This window comes from Eumetopias jubatus, unplaced genomic scaffold (assembly GCF_037043125.1).
Source record: "Eumetopias jubatus isolate StellerSeaLion01/CBP00866 unplaced genomic scaffold, mEumJub1_p1.0 scaffold_2, whole genome shotgun sequence".
In the NCBI taxonomy this organism is placed as follows: domain Eukaryota; kingdom Metazoa; phylum Chordata; class Mammalia; order Carnivora; family Otariidae; genus Eumetopias; species Eumetopias jubatus.
In genome coordinates, this window is record NW_028274808.1 from 38,358,508 (window position 1) to 38,374,444 (window position 15,937).

At 41.9% G+C, this 15,937-nt stretch overlaps 1 pseudogene; it reads left to right on the plus strand.

The window, feature by feature from the left end:
- Positions 1-15,404: 15,404 nt before the first annotated feature.
- Positions 15,405-15,696, plus strand: LOC114224836 (metallothionein-1 pseudogene; annotated as a pseudogene).
- The last annotated feature ends 241 nt before the right edge of the window (positions 15,697-15,937 follow it).

Consider the following 15,937-nt stretch of genomic DNA (forward strand, 5'->3'; position numbering starts at 1 on the left):
AGACATTTTAACAATGTTTATTCTTCCAATCTATGAGCATGGAATGTTTTTCCATCTTTTTGTGTCTTCTTCAATTTCTTTCATGAGTGTTCTGTAGTTCCTAGAGTGTAGATCTTTATTTCTTTGGTTAGATTTATTCCGAGGTTTCTTATGGTTTTTGGTGCTATTGTAAATGGAATTGTTTCTCTAATTTCTCTTTCTACAGTTGCATTTTTAGTGTATAAGAAAGCAACTGATTTCTGTGCATTGATTCTGTGCATTACTGAATTACTGTATGAGTTCTAGTAATTTGGGGGTGGAGTCTTTTGGATTTTCCACCTAAAGTATCATGTCATCTGGGAAAAGAGAGAGTTTGACTTCTTCTTTGCCAATCTGAATACTTTTTATTTCTTTTTGTTGTCTGCTTGCAGTTGCTAGGACTTTTAGTACTATGTTGATCTCCTCTTGAAAAATTGCAATCATTTCCATGCAACAACGATTGGCAGGAGAAGTGGCTCTCCCTTTTGTAAATGGAGCATGTCACTCTTGTGTCTCGCCAGCGCTAAGTCTGTCACAGGCCACTTACTATCCACCCAGTTTCCTCCACCAAGTTAGCTCTTGTCCCAGGACTTTGGGAGCATTTGAGCTCACAGTTCCTGTGCTGGAGTCTCAGAGCAGTGTCCCTTCTCTTCCTAACGGGAAAGTGATTTAGATTAAATGGGGTTCTCTGGCAATCAGGGTAGAGACAAAGGCATGGGAGCAAGACAGGCTTCAACCAGATATGAGGAAGAACATCTTGTCGATGAGTGAGGCCTACAGTGGGGTGGGCTGTCTTGGGGAAAAGTGAGTTCTTTTCTCAGCAGAGCTTTCCAGGCATGGGTGAGGTAGTAAGTCCTTTCTGACCTTGAAGTGTCCATTGCTATGAGGCTAACACTCCAGGGGAGCACAGGACATGCCACTGTAGGCTGGAAGACCCCACAGAGTGAGGGAACCCCTCTGCATTTACAACAGTAGATAAGAGTTTCTATTTGATCATGGAATCAATTAAGGAAGAATTTGCTTTAACTTAATTTTCGCAGCTGATGTGCTCCTCTAACTCACCCTGCTGATGCCCAAGTCAGAGCTGCACAGAGAGGAGGGGCCTGGCCCGCTCAGATGGTAGAGGACAAGTGCTCTCCCCCACCCTCAATGTGGGGCAGCAAATCTAGAGTTAATTCCCTTCCTCCCCCAGAGAACAACTCCCTACTACAACCAGAGAACTGGAGGTGCCCTTAGCAAACAGCAGAATCAAAGTGGAAAAAATTACAAGGCAACTTTTCTGGTTTCAACTTGTCCCCTACAGAAAGGAAATAGATTTTAATATAAGATCTAAGAGGCAACATGTTTAATAAACTGCAAAAAAATGTACTTTTGGCTGGATACTAGCATGATGAGCTTTGGGATAAAAGGAGATTTTTTTTTTTTAAAGAAAGTTAGACATGGATCCAAAAGGGGGTTGGAATCCACCTCCCACCATCCCACTAAAATGCTCTCTAAGCAGTTGGGAGCAATCACCCAAACCCCATCACAGATACCATGCAAAAGCAAGATTAAAGGCTTTTCCTGCTCCCTTTTCACCCAAATGGAAAAGTTTATTACAAAAATTCTTTGTGCAAGCCAAGCAATATATAGCCTCCTTGTGATGGGACATCACTTAGACACTGACAAATCCCATTCCCCAAGTTGTGGGGCCTCTAGCTGACTGTGCAGGGAGTCAGCCCCCAAGGTCAGGAATGAGAATATTTCATTGTGTCCACCCCACCCCCAAGTAAAGAAATATTTCATTCTCTTTCTCTTTACCCCAGTTGGAATCTACAGTCTAGACAGTTGTCAGATAACAACCATTAGAGACAGCAAAGGAGAATGCATATGCCTCCCAAAGATAAGCGGACGCTGGACTTCTCTTGTGAGTTTTTGGAAAGCTCTCAGAAGGCCCTAGTGATGAGCAACTGAGGGAAATGTGTCTGGCAATACATTCCCAGATGCTGGGACACATTTTACTCATCCCTGGAACTTTCGCCCAGTTCTTAGAGACATGTCAGAAGGAGGTCATCCTTTCCCCAAAGCTTGTTTAGGAATAAACACAAAGGCAGTCCATGGGAAAATAGTGGGGTGTACACCAGTGTCCATTTCAGTCTCTCATTAATTCTCTCACTTAGCAAATATTTATCAAAGGTCCACCGCTCCTCAGGCATTTCACTGGACACAGAAGACCTAACTGAACAAGGCCAATAAAATCCCCGTTCTCATAAAATTGAAATTCCTACTAGAAAGTCTGGCAAACCTTTTTTCAGAGATGGGACAATGTCTAAAGTGTATTGTGAATCCCACTGTACTGCTTGTACCTTCAAGCAACCAAATCCTCTACCCCTTTTCCCATATCCGCTGTGGTCTGGGGTTCACAATACTTCAGTATCTCCATTCCAGATAGCAAAGACATTCCACTCCACCAATCCTGGGGTGTCAGAGAGCAGACACCACACCCTCCATTTTCCTTCAGGCTTCCTTAGGACCAGGCTTCCTTCCACTGGGCACAAAATGGTGCCCAGTATTTGCACAGTTACTGATTAAGCAAAGAAACTTACAAGCAATAAAAAGGGTACCCATGCCTATCAGTTCAAGGGCTGTTATAAATGCAAACTTTATCTTTCTGCCTTTGGGGAGAGGAGCATTTGTGCTGGTCTAACTCTGATCCCTTTAAGACTGACCAGTTTGGGCTAAGGCACTCACCATTTTTGTGTAACATCAACTCCTAAAAGAGCAACCAAGAGTTTGACCAGGTTAGATCAGACCCCAAGGCAGCTTTTAAGATGGTTATGTTGATGCCACTTTTCTCACAAGAGGAGCTGGAAACTCTATCAAGCCTCTGATCTGATACCAGAGTCTAGTTCTAAAAATTCTCTGGGTCAGCAGCCAGGGTATACATAAGCCCTGGGAAAAGGAAAGAATGGCTTATTATTGCTGCATCTTTCTTCCCTAAAGCTGGAAAGAATTATGTGTCTTGATCCCAGTGCTTCTGTGCCGCTGATGAAAAGACTAACCCTGAATCCCAGAGTGATCGCCTGGAGCAAAGGCTTGAGTAAGTTTTCACCTCTTCTCTTGCCAAGATGTGGCTTTTAGAGCCTGGGCTGCTGATGAAAATGTCAACAATGCTCACATCAAGAGGGAAATGCTCATTCCACTGGCAAAGAGCATCAGCATTCCATAGATCAGTGGTGGTCTGAGGCACTCTTCGCTGGGCAGGGAGAAAGAACACACTTCCCTTCTCAGATCCAGTGTAGTTAGTAAGTGTGCCTGCTCCACAGAGGTGAACAAGGAGCAGAAGTCAATGAGGGCTTGCCCTCTCCTCCCATAGGGTCCCTTACAAGGAGGCAGCTGGTTTTGTCCCACATCAGAGTCTCTCCTGCAGCAATAGAAACAGGGGATCCAGGTTTGGAGGCTGACCCCGTTCTAAGATCCCACCAAGCACTTGCAAATTAAACCTAGTTCCAGAGGACAAACAAATGGACCAATCCCAAACCCAAAGATCCAAATGGTGGCAGTTAACTAGAAGGAGGTTAATGTCCCTGTGGGTCTAGCTAACTCTAAGCCCAAGACTCACAGGTTAAAATATAAGTGAATTATTTAGGGCCAACAGACCTGATGGCCAAATCCTGATTAAGAATGAGCTCACAAGACTGGGATCCTGAATGTGCTGGAAAATCTGAGGGAAGACTGGGCTTGTTTGTCTCAACCAAGGTGGCCGCTTGTTATTAACAATACTAACAAAGGAGAAGAAAGTGTTGAAAAGTAGCAATGATACAATAACTGGCTTTGCAGTGATTCTAGGAAAGGAGTAGACATCTGGTACAGAATTCGCTGTATTCTTCCACAGAATCATAGAATCCTCTGGTTGAGTGGCTTCCAGACTGTGCTGTAAGAACAAGGAGTTTCTGGAGATCTTGAGCTCCATCTCCCAGCCCTGTTTTAGTATCTCCACTCGCAGGTATGAGACACGATTGGGATTCTGATTAAGATTCCTTTGAAGAAACGGTTTTGCTGCTTGTATTAATAGTACTCTTTTTAACTGCAAAAGACAGAGACCTCAATTTACACAACAGTACATTTAAACCAAAATAGTGACACACATAACTGAAAAGGCAAAGGCTAAAGTCTTCAAGCAGAGCCAGATACGATGGTTTAAATAGTGTCAGCAGGACTGAGGCACTCTGTTTCTTACTCAGCTTCCTTCTAGGTTGGCTTCATTCAGGAAACCCTTTCCATGCGGTAGCAAGTTTCAGGCTTCCGTTTTTTCACCTCGAAGCCCAGTGGCTCTCTTCCCCAATAGCTCTCTCTGTTAGAATCAGGTTAATCTGCCAAGTAAAAGAAAACTCGAAATGGCAATTGTTTAACCAAGAAGTTCATTATTTCTTATAAAAAGAAATTCTAGAGATAAGCAATCCAGGACTGAATAGTTGCTCCACAATATCAGAAATCCAAGCTTCTTTTTTGTTATTTTATTATTTGTCACAGGTGGCTATCAATTCATAGTCTAATAACGCTGCTTGAGCTCCAGCCATCTTGTCTGTACTCCACTCAGCATGAAAGAAGGGGAAGGGGAAAAAAGGGCTTGCCCCCCTTCCTTTAAGGTCACTTTAAAGAAGTAATACATGGTACATCCTCTTATATCCCCTTGGTCAAATTTAATTATATGTTCACACACAGCTCTAAGGAAGTCTGGAAATGTAATCTTTATTGCTCACACTTTTGAGGCCAGCTAAGAATTGGGAGTTCTACTACTAAAAAAATGGACAAAACTGATACTGGAAGAAGACCAGTTGTATCTGCCTTGTTGGGACTACTAGTTCCAACAAAAGAATATGAGTCTTGGGGCGCCTGGGTGGCTCAGTCGTTTAAGCATCTGCCTTTGGCTCAGGTCATGATCCCGGGGTCCTGGGATCCAGCCCTGCATTGGGCTCCTTGCTTGGCAGGAGGCCTACTTCTCCCTCTCCCGCTCCCCCCACTTGTGTTCCCTCTCTTGCTGTCTCTTTCTGTCAAATAAATAAATAAAATCTTAAAAAAAAAAAAAAGAATATGAGTCTTATAGGTTGGACTTTAGTCATGTGCCCATCCCTGAATTAGATAGAGGAAATACACTGACTTACCAATTCTGAGTCTCATGGCCATGCCTGATCCTAGAAAGGAGAAAAAGCAGGGGGAGGTACTGGGCAGAATCCATTTTACTGCCAAAATAAGTTTTGACAACAACAGAACTCTAGCACCCTAATACAATCTGTTAACCTTTTTATTTGTCAAGTGTGGGAACTGAGGTCCTAGGAGGTGAAATGACTTGCACTGGGTACGTAGCTGAGTACGTACTACTCAACACAAGTCAAGAGTCTCTCCAGTGCTCTTCCTTCTTCTGCTTGATGGCTCCCCCCTGTCATATATACTTCACAGAAATGCAAAATTTGAAAATGAAAGGTCCATAATTTATATCTTATTTGCCTGAACATAATGAATTCCAAGAAATTAGTTCTTAATTTTTTAACCTTTGTGACCAAGATTGGAGAATCGCTAACCCCATAGACTCAGTGACATAAATACAGAAGAAAATACATCTCCTTGTTTCCACCCTCTGATGGGGGGGGATAATCCCCCCTCTCCTTCCTTCATCCATCTATATATCCTTTTGTGAAGCTGCGTATCAAGCACTGGTAAACAAACATGAGAGAGGGTCCTTTCCCTCAGGGGGCTCACATCCTTATGAGGAAAACAAACAGGTAGACAGATAATGAGAAAAAATGGGTTTGTATGCTTAAAGTGCGAAGGAAAACAGAGAGAGAGAAGGGCCTTGCTGTCAAACTCCACAGGAAGGTAGCACTTGAGAAGCCAATCAGGCAAGAAAGGGCGCAGAGACCAGATGTGCGAATACACGTCTGCCTACGGGACACCACGCGGAGTCCCGTGTGGCTAGAGCTCGACTGTGAAGGTCCCCGAGGGAGATAAGGCAAGGAAGGTGACTGAGTGTTATATCTGGAAGGAGACAGCTGGACAGTATCAATACTTACCTAAACCTGAGGACAGAGAATAGTTTAAATTATTCATCAACTCAAAATTAAAATTAAAATTGAAGCAAATAAGTACTAAGTCACCAGCCAAGTTCCAAAGTGAAAGAATCCCATCTATTCTGTGACTATCTTCCTTAAAATGCTATAAAAAGCATTTGTGTAGAAGAGAGGTGAGGTGGGAAGAGAAAAAAAGTACAGCTGATCCTCATAATTTACAGATTCCACATTTGCAGATTTGCAAATTTACTCTAAAATTTACGCATAGCCCCCAAATCAACAGTGTGGTGACCTTCCTGATCTTTTGCAGACACATGTTGGGGTGAAAATTTTGAGTCGCCCTGCAGGTATGTTCCCAGATGAGGTCAAACAAGGCAACCTTCTGCCTTCTTGTTTCACACTGTAAGCAAATGTATTTTTTGTGGTCTATTTAGTGCCATACTTTTGTGCTTTTTGTTGGTGATTCCACAGTGGTCTGAAGGGTGGTGCCAAAGTTCCCCTAGTGTTCCCAAGCACAAGAAGGCTGTGCTGTGACTTATGGAGAAAAGTATGCATGTTAGGATCAGCCTCATTCAGGTATGAATCACAGTGCTGTCGGTCATGAGTTCAGTGCTAATGAATCAACAATATATATATAATAAGGTGTTTTTAAACAAAAACACATAAAACTAGGTTATATATTGATCAGTATATTGTTACCAGAGGTTCATAGGAACTAACCCCATATTTCTCCACCACCATCGCATGCAGGTCAAGTCCTAGCCCCCCTGCCCTGCCCCACCCAGGCCACGTAGATCCTGGCCACAAAGAGAGACACTAAGTGACTGCCACCTCCCTCTTTACAGCCGATAGTGGCCCCAGTTTGTCTCCATAGCTGACCACTACAAGTATCCCTTCATTGTACCTCAGAGGGACACACAGCAGCAGAGACTGATGCTGCCCCCTGAGCTCACCTGGCCCCCACCACAGACCTTGCCTAGAGGTCCACGTCTGGCCTTGCAGACAAGGGAAATGAACAGAAAGCCTTGCTAATGGGTCACCCCTATTTCAGGTACCAGGTAGCATCAAACTGAAAAAACAGATAGCAGAAACAAGATTAGCAAAAGCAGAAAGGAAGGAGAGTCTTGCATTATGATAGGCACTGTGCAAGTACTTGGTATATCAGATGTCATTTAATCCCTACCTAGGGATAATCCTCACCATACAGATAAGGAAATTGAGACTTAGAAGAGTTCATAACTTATGCAAGATCACAGCTATTGAAGCTAGAAGGAAGATTCAGACCCACATTCACTCAGGGCCAATCCTGGGTTATTTCAACCCTCATCATGTTGCCTCTGCTGTGCTCCCATAGACAAGTCAGGGCCAGTGACTCTTTGAGGACTCAGTGATGAGATCTGTGAAAGTGCTCTATGAATTATTAAGTTCAGCACAAACATTAGAGGATATTCTTGTAAGAAATCCCAAAGGACAGTCCACATTTTCTCAGTGTCCTAGAATCTGATTGTATCCAAAGCTGCTGCTTATAGAGAGAAGATTTGACCTTGGTTTTTGTCCAAGGATCCAACTCCTAGGTGTAATTTTATTTGGAGGCAGAACGTGTGGAAAGCCCTGGAGATGAGCACCTTTGTTACCCATCCTTGCTCAGGACAGGTTCACAGGACCTTCAAAGTAGAGGTTCAGCATTACCCAGTCCCAATTTCATTCTGACCAAGACCTCCATGGGCCCCAACCTGCAAAGCCTGGACTAGCCCTGGTACCTGGTGCCTGGTGCCTGGTCCTGCTGTGAGTGCCAGGTACCTGTGCTCCTCTGGAACAGGGGTCTTTTCCTAACCCCAGCATGCATTCAGAACATCCAACAGAGGTTTGGCCGGCATTTCATGCTTTGGGCCCCCAAACTCCTGCCTTGAATTCCTTTAGTAAAGAAGCTTAGAATTTAGCCAGGTATACAGAACAGATTGTGGATCCACACGTCCATCCTCCAAGAACAACATGCCCCCTTGTGGCATTTCCCAAAGATAAACAGAGGAGCCTTTGTTTGGAATGAAGAGTTACCATCAGAGTGACCAGCACAACATCTGAAAACCAAGACCACAGTTGTCACCTTTAGAATGCACTCATTCAGGTTAGGATTTGCTGTTAAAGTGGTGGAGTTTGACTCAGAACTCAAGTATTCTGACTCCGAAGACCATGGTTTTTCCCCTAGCTGTGCTGTCTCCTTCCTTTCCTTTTGGAATGTGAATTCCTTTAAGGACTGGGAATGTGTCCCGCATGTAGTGCCTCAAAGCCAGTGTAAGCTTCTGAAGGAGAAAAGGAAGGAAGGGAGGGAGGGCTTCCTAGGAAGCCCATACTTCCTGGGCACACCTGGGTCTCTGTTTGGCCCTTTTTACTAAGGGCTCCCAAAGAAAAGATGCACCCAGACAAGGGCTTGCAGTTGAGAGACATGGGAAAGGAACCACAAGTACCCCTCCTTTCACCAAGCTGCACCTGCATCCTTCAATTCTTCCTGACATCCTCCCTCTATCCCCTAAAGTATGGTATCTCTGAGCATGATGTAAACCTTGGCTGTTTGGAGTTGGGGGGACAGCTCTGAAGCTAAAGTAGGTTTTCTGTAGGTGTTTTGACTGATTTGTTGGGATGTCCTAGATAACACAGAGCAGATTTTCATGACTATTAGACTCTGTCACTCCCTCTCTGCTGCCTACCACCTAGGTCTTCCCTTGTGATTAATTCCCAGCTGGCTCTTACCAGGTGGCACTGTGGAAACAGTGCCCCAGGTCGTCTCGGTCTTTGGGAGTAAAGTAAGATGAATCTCCGAATTCAGATGTTTGAATTAACAACAGCACCATTGAAGGAGATGAATGGCCTCACCGTGGAATGTGTCCAGAGCCCTGGATGCCGTCCAGGTGCTTGGGAAGCTAAGCCATTAGTCCCACTGTCTGATTCCATCTCCCTGCCTGGCCCTGGTGTCAGGAGAGATTGAATGAGCCCATGTTCTCAAGATGGAACAGCGGCATGCAAGCAGGGAGGGAAGGATGTGTCAGACAAATGGGGTGTCACAAGACTAGCTGACTTGTCTTCACCAAAATGGAATTTGGTGGGGGCGGGAGCCCAAGAAGAAAGGAGCCTCTGCTCTGCTGCCCCTTCCACAATAATAACTAGAGAGGTCATGATCCCTCTGATTCCTACACAATTAAACAGCTATGGCCACGGCCAGCATGCCAGACCACTTTCTTTCATTGGTGCACTAATGGGCCCTACATGGATCCCAGAATTTCAAGCGGCTGAAGGGAGGTATCTGCCAGCATCTCAGGCTACCCCAAGAGAAAGAAAAGAGAATGAAGAATAGGGAGACTTTGGGGAGATTTCCATTTTCCTGATGCAAAATAGAAAGTAAAAACCAAAGACCATGACCGAAAAGTTATCAAAGAAAGTTTTAAGGCACACACAGTGCAAAATAATGCAAGTACAGGGTTGAAATACTGGTAATCAATTAATTAATGGCAACCTTATTAAACACTTCCTTTGGGCCTAAAGAAGAGCTAGATTAGTAGTTCTCAACCAGGAGAGTGATATATATATATATTTTTTTTTTTTTTTTTTTTTTTTAATTCTGGAAAGTCGTAAGTAGCTTGAAAACACTCTGGTCTTCCTCCCATACTTAACTGTAATAGACAACTACCGTTAGGCATTGAGAAGGGGAACACCTTTAAAACATGTGTAGCATCACTAATCTGAAGGAGCTTACACTTTCTAGAGAGACCAGACTTTCTCATCCTAAATCATATACTTGGAAGATTTCCATGGAGAAAAACCTGAGACTCAGTCCCTTTGTTTGAAAGGTAAGAAACCTGTATCCAGAAAAGGGAGGAGACTTGCTGAAAAACCCAAATCCAGCCTTGCTTATGTGAAAAATGCAAGTTTGATATAAGACAGAAGAGAACATAATCCTGAACTGGTCACCTCTACAGGGTATGCACGTGTGTGTCTTTTGTGCACCACAGTGGTTCTGGGTCAGTGTACCGTGACATAGTGGTGTGTGGCTATGGGAAGCAATTTTGAATCAACACATAAGATGTATTTTTGTGACAGCAATGCCTGTTAGATGGATCACTGAGCTGAGAAGGTCACCCATGTGGCATGGAACCGGTGTAGTTGACATGTGTAATACTACCTGTTGACTAGACCTCGCAAAAGCTTTATCTGATGAGCAATGCCAAGGGTACACTGGAGGCAGGAAAGAGTTCTGTTTAAACAGCAGCATGGGGGACCCCTGCATGGCTCAGTCAGTTAAGCCTCTACCTTCAGCTCAGGTCATGATCCCAGGGTCCTGGAATGGAGCCCCACATCGGGCTCCTTGCTCAGCGGGGAGCCTGCTTCTCCCTCTGCCTGCCACTCCCCCTGCTTATGCTCTCTCTCTCTCTGACAAATAAATAAAATCTTAAAAATAAATAAATAAACAGCAGCATGGTACCAAAGGGTGGCCAAAAGGATAAGGGCAATAAGAATAAGTGCAATTTAATTCCTCCAAGCAGGCTGCAAAAATTCTGGAATTCTAAAGTAAGCCAAAGACATGAAAAACTTGGGACCCACTGATAACTGATAGGGGATGCTCAAGATGGACCAAACCACAAGACTTCATTCCAAAGGCTACGAGTTATGGCTAGAGCAGAGGCGAAAAATGGAAACTACCCCTAGGATCCACCCTGGCTAAATTGTGAAGCCCTCTTCTCGCCTGTCTTTTCAGCTGCACCCCCCACCCCCCGCCCCGCCGAGCCAGGTCCCTGAAACACCCCCAGGCTGTCATCTGTCACAGCATGCTCTCTCCCAGGCTGGTCTTCTTCCCTATCCAAACCTGCTTTCCCTAGCCGTCAGTCAGAGTTCACATGTGGACTTACACTAAGATGTTTATTGGACGACCTGCATTTCATGCTTGTAATCTAAAAAAATAAATTTCTGATAGACACATAATAATGTAATTTCAGGCCTAAATGCTAGGCCTTCCCAAGTGCCCCTCAAATTATCCCAAAGGAGGTCACTTTCTCCTCCCCATGCGTAAAAACAGACCCTCAGCACTAGAGTAATTATGATGCTGTGTGTTTTCATAACTACCTCCCACACTCACTGTATTGTTCACTTAACTTCTGGCCTGAGTTTCTGAACTTACGGTCTGTCTAAACTGGAGCAATGCTCCAAGATCTGGCTTTTTCCTTCTTTTTTTAAATAACAGCTTTATTGAGATACAATTCATACAATTCACTCATTTAAAATGCACAACTCAATTCACTCATTTAAAATGCACAATTCAATGGCTTTTAATATGTTCACAGAGTTGTGCAATCATCACCCTGATCAATTTTGGACCATTTTCATTACTCTGAAAAGAAACTCCACAACCATTAGCAGTTATCCCCATTTCTCCCCAACCTCCTTGGTCCTGGGCAATCAACAATCTTCATTTTGCCTCTATGAATTGGCCTATTCTAGACATTTTATATAATGAAATCATACCATATGCGGTTTTTTGCAACTGGCTTCTTTCACTTAGCATAATGATTTCAAGATTCGTCCACGTCAAAGCATGTATTGGTACCTCATTTCTTTTGTAGTCCACTGTTCCATTATATCGCTATGACACACTTTATTTATTCATCCATCAGTTGTTAGACATTTAGATTGTTTCCACTTTTTGACTATTATGAATAATGCTGCTGTGAATATTCTTGTGTAAGTTTTGTGTGGACATATGTTTGCATTTCTCTTGGGTATATACCTAGGACTGGAATTGCTGGGTCATGTGAGGACTCTATGTTTAACTTTTTGAGAAACTACCACACTGTTTCCCAAAGTAGCTGCACCATTTTGTTTTCCTGCCAACAGTGTATAGGATCTCAACTCCTCCGCATTCTTACCAACACTTGTTATTATCTTTTTTTACCCTAGCTGTCCTAATGGGTATGAAGTGGCATCTCACTGTGGATTTAATATGCACTTCCCTAATGATGTCAAGCATCTTTTCATGTGCTTATTTTCCATTTACGTATCTTGGGAGAAAAGTCTATTCAAATCCTTTGGATATGGCTTTCTTCTTTAGGAAAATTTAGAAGTAGCAGGCAGTATGTTTCTGGCTTGAATACATTTTACATGGCATGAAAATCAAGAGATGCTTCTGAGGATTGATAATAAACTATTGGCTTATGCAATTGCATTCCACAAACCCCTGTTGAGCTCCCATAATGTATAGTCTTTTAGACCCTGTAAAGACAAAGAAGAATAAGTCATAGATCTTCACTGAGGAAGCTTAGACTTTCATGAGACAACCATTTGTTTTCCTGATTTGAATTAAAATTTAACTACTTTCAGTATATACATATCAGATTTGTCACTAGTTCAGATGAGCCACTCCTGAATTAATGTAGGTAGTAGGGTTTCTTTCTATTCAATATTGTTTTAATTTCCTCAAAGCCCTTCTTTTTCCCCTCTACTCATTTTTTCATTTTTTCCTAAAGTATCATTTAAGTGGCTAATGACTCATGTAGAAATACATCTCCTTTAGATACTTCCCTAACATGATAAAGAATATATCAAACCAAGAGTTAATATCATAACAGCAAAACACCAGAAACATTCTAATTAAATTAGAATCAAACCCTATCTCCTTCAGTGTGGATGGACTTAGGTACTTGGTTCCCAAGAATAAGGTATGAAAGGGAATAAAAGTAACTTTACTGAGTAGAAAACCCTTCTTTGGGCCAACTCGCCCTTGGCCAGATGACCAAGTTGCACACTGCCAGTGATAAGTCATGTTGATAGCATGTTTATAGCATGAAACAAAAGGTAAAGATAGAGCTCTGCCTTACAACTTATCCAAAACTCCAAGTATATTAAGAAGTTACATGTAAAAATGACTGGAATAAAATGGATTTACATAGTCTATTATAAAATAATACATTGATATTATAAAATAGAGGTATATGGTATTAACAGCAAAGTTTTTCTTTTTTTTTAATTTTATTTTATTATGTTGTTAGTCACCATACAATACATCATTAGTTTTTCATGTGAAGGAAGTTTTTCTAAGCTTAACACTAAAAGCAAAAAGCACAAAGGAGAAGACCAATAGATATAACTAAATAAAATGTTTGCAATTCTTTAAAAAACAAGAAGAGATGAAATTGAAAAATACATGCAAGTAATATTTTCAATGTGTATAATGATAAAGAGAACTTAGAAATGAGAAAACAAGGAAAGGATGTAAGCTGACAATTCACAAAACCTTTTCAAGGGTCAATAAACATATGATTAAATATTCATCTTCCATAGTAAGAATAAAATGTAAATGAGAACTCTAATAAGACAGTGTTTTATATCTGTCCTGTTGTAGAAAAGAATTTAAAGGTAATACCCAATGTTGGCAAGAATGCAAGGAAAGGGGCACTCTCGTACATTTCAGGTGGGCACTTTGACAGTTTGCATGAAAGCCTTTAAATATGCTTAATCATTGGCTCAAGAAGACAATTCCTAGAAATGTATAATAAGAAAGAACGTGCATAAGCATATATGTACAAAATATTTTTCAAAGCATGATTCACAATCGTGAAATATTGAGGAAAATGTCCAAAAATGGGTATTAACCTTAAAAATCATAGGACAATTTTATTCCATAATTTATATGGAGATAAAAGGGCCTAGAATAGAATAGTCAAGACAATCTTAAAGAAGAGCAGCTGTATGAGCTATGTTTAGAACTCTTTCTTTTTTTATTGAAGCATAATTAACATACAGTGTTATATTAGTTTCAGATGTACAGTAAGATGATTCAACATTTCTATGCATAACTCAGGGCTCATCATTGAGTACTTCTTTTTTAAAAGAGATGGCTAGAACAAATACAACAGAATATTAATATTGAGTAAATATATGTGGTAGGAATGTGGGTGTCACAGTACTTTCTGCATTTTTGTATGTTTGGAATATTTCATAATTTTCTAAATTGCTATGAAAAGCAGACTTGCTCTCCAAGTTGCCACATGAAGAACCAAAAATGGCACCAGCCGCCTCAGCAGGTGATGGACTTCAGCCATTTGACCATCAGCAGTTGGTTGCTACAGTTGGAGTGATGGGCCTGATGACCTCTGAGGTCCAACACTAAAAATCCTAATCTCTGTGACAATAAAACTGGAATTCTTGATGTTGGAAAAGTATTGAAGATAACTTAAATCTAATAATTGAGGAATATTGGTGAACCTGTGTTTATATGTCTTAGAAATATTTTGAGATCCAAGCTTGATCTAGATGGATAAGAAGGTTTGATTGAGGAGGGGCAGGGCAAGGGGAAAAGTAGACCCAGAAAAACATGAGCAAAGCCACCTTAGACTCTCAAGACCCAAGGTAGATGTGGGGAAGCAATAAATTAACAAAGGGGGGATGGATGGATCCAACGAAGAGCCCCATCGTGAAATACTTCATTCCATTTTTTGTTTTGTTTTGATTTTTAAATATTCTCAGCAACCAAAGTGCTGCAGATCAACTGGCCTTGCTTAATTGAAATGTTTTCCCCCAGGAAAATGCCACTCTCTGCTGATGAGAATTTATATCTCTTCAATCAGTCTGAAGGGCAATTTAACACTATGTATAAAACCTTTTAAATTGTTTACTGCCTTTGACCCAGTAATTTCATCAATAATTTTTTTTCTTAAATGATCAAAATTGCCCTCAGAGATTTATGTAGAAGGATATTCATTGCAGAGAACAATGAATATTTAGAAAACTCAGGGAAAGCAGATATCCAGTAACACAGGATTGACTAACTGGACTATTACATCTCCAAATAACAGAATATTAAGCAGTCATTTTTTTAAAATCCCATTCTTGAAGAATATTTAAGAGTGTGAATAAAATCCTGAGAATTGCATTACATGAATAAGGTGGGTTATAAAATTGTATATATGCTCCAATTCTATTTTGTAAAAAAAGAAAAGTGAGAAAAAGGAAGTAAGAAGGAAGAGAGAGGGCAGAGGAGAAAGGGAAGGAGAGAGGGATGGAGAGAGGGGAAGAGGGAGAGAAAGAAAGACTCCCTGCTCACCCCGACCTTGGACCAGTAGCAGAACTTCTCTAAAACTAAGTTCTCTCTTCTGTGAACAATGATTTAATCTTACACATTGTAAAAATTAAATGAATGATATGCAAGTGAGGTCCTTTGTAAACTTTGGTGATAGTACCAATTAAAGGTGGTGGAAGATTAAGAAAGCATAAAGGTTAGACCACGCCTCCAGCCGGCAGCCATGTCTCTCCGTGTCGCCTGCTTTGGACCTCCGTCCTCAACTCAACTCGCTCGAAATGGACCCCAACTGCTCCTGCTCCACCGGTGGCTCCTGCACGTGTGCTGGCTCCTGCAAATGCAAGGAGTGCAAATGCACCTCCTGCAAGAAGAGCTGCTGCTCCTGCTGTCCCGCGGGCTGTGCCAAGTGTGCCCAGGGCTGCATCTGCAAAGGCGCATCGGACAAGTGCAGTTGCTGTGCCTGATGTGGGGGAGCCTGTGCCCGAAGTAAACACAGCCATGTGTACACACCTGCAGTTTTAAAACATTTTTCATACTACCCTGACCCATTTGCTACATTTCCTGTTTCTATGAAGTACCTGAGTTAAAATAAAAATTGTTGAGTTTAAAAAAAAAAAGAAAAGAAAAGAAAGCATAAAGGTTAAAGAACAAACTTAGAAGACACAAGCGCTCTGCCCTGGAGGAGTTTCCATGTGAAAGAGGGAACATAAAACCTCTGGAAGATGTTTATGCATTTACAAACCAGTAAACACCCAATCCACGCCTGGCCTCCAAGGACCCTGGCCCTCCTCGCTCAAGTGGCAGGCTCTCT